This window comes from Rhagoletis zephyria, unplaced genomic scaffold (genome assembly GCF_001687245.7).
Source record: "Rhagoletis zephyria isolate East Lansing unplaced genomic scaffold, Rhagoletis_zephyria_1.1 Rzeph_scaffold_00003, whole genome shotgun sequence".
Lineage (NCBI taxonomy): Eukaryota > Metazoa > Arthropoda > Insecta > Diptera > Tephritidae > Rhagoletis > Rhagoletis zephyria.
This window is the reverse complement of record NW_016157087.1, coordinates 804620-806293: the sequence shown is the minus strand read 5'-3', so window position 1 is coordinate 806293 and position 1674 is coordinate 804620.

The window sequence follows — 1674 nt, the reverse complement described above, 5'->3', positions numbered from 1 at the left end:
TAATAAAATTAATCATTGCCTGTTTACTTTTACACATAAAATGTTTAAAATAAAGTAATGTTTATTATTAGTAGGAAATGTATTTGCAGTTTGAAAATTTTTGCAATTTTAAACATTCTACATATGTGTATTTATGTGTATATTTTAAAGATCTCAAGTTCAAAATCAAATACTGAACATCCTATACGTATATTTATACAGATTCTTGTTGAAAAATAGATACTTTTCAGTAGTAGTTTTACATGCTCTTTTTAGAGTGTACTTGCTATTTATTATATTTGCTTTGCAAAATACTTATGCACAAAAAATTTACTTTATAAATTGAAATTACAAATGTTTGATTTTATGCACATGTATTCCAAGTCCTTAGCATGGGTTAAATTATGTCTTTTTCATGAAAATGTTTGGTTTTCTTGGTATATGGTTCTTGGTATATGTATAAAAAGAAAATTGGATACATTTGGATACATTTTTGGCTTGGTCAGGGATACATTTTCTTGAGACGGCGCGGCAACACTGCTTCGAAGTACGAAGTACAAGAGCGAAAAAAGAAGTACTGTACTTCCGAAAGAAGTACGGTTGGTCACATTATGTATACATAACCATTGTTTTGCGCTGTATTCCGTAAAAATTAACAGCAGAGGGCGCTCTTACCCTGCAGGGAAAGCGCGGACTAGTGAATCAAATTTCTAGTTCCGTACTATGTCTTTATCGCCAAAAAAGAACTAGACCGATAGGAACTAGATCCCCACCAGTCCAAAATCGGCGAAAAGTGGTACTTTTAAAAACTAAGTTTTTCAGTTTTTTTCACTAGAAATATATATCTAAAGTGACGAATTTAGAAATGGTTCGGAACTATAGAAAAAGGGATGCAGAACGAACTAGATCTTATTTGTCGAATTTAGAACTAGTTCGGAACTATCGAATAAGGGATGCAGCGGGGGGCTTGTTTACTTTATATAGATATGTGTTCGGCGAATTTTTCGTTCAAATACGCTTCTATTCTGTGCTTCGGAGATGCTTTTTCATTGATTGGTAATACAAAATTAAAATGTGTGTTAACATTGAACATCTTGGGACCGTCTGGAATCTAAGAAATAACAGCGAGCACCTCTGTAAACTCTGCTACAGCTAAAGGTATGTAAACGTACATTTCTTACAATCATTCAAACAAATTTAATTTCAAATTGAAAACACATTTCTTCCAAAATAACTTAAAATCGCACACACGGAAGAACCAAAAAGATTGAAAAATCATGATACTTTTTTCTTTCGTCTGTCGATTTTAGAACTGGTTCGGAACTATAGAATTTAGGACTAGTTCGGAACTATCGAATAAGGGATGCAGCGGGGGGCTTGTTTACTTTATATAGATATGTGTTCGGCGAATTTTTCGTTCAAATACGCTTCTATTCTGTGCTTCGGAGATGCTTTTTCATTGATTGGTAATACAAAATTAAAATGTGTGTTAACATTGAACATCTTGGGACCGTCTGGAATCTAAGAAATAACAGCGAGCACCTCTGTAAACTCTGCTACAGCTAAAGGTATGTAAACGTACATTTCTTACAATCATTCAAACAAATTTAATTTCAAATTGAAAACACATTTCTTCCAAAATAACTTAAAATCGCACACACGGAAGAACCAAAAAGATTGAAAAATCATGATACT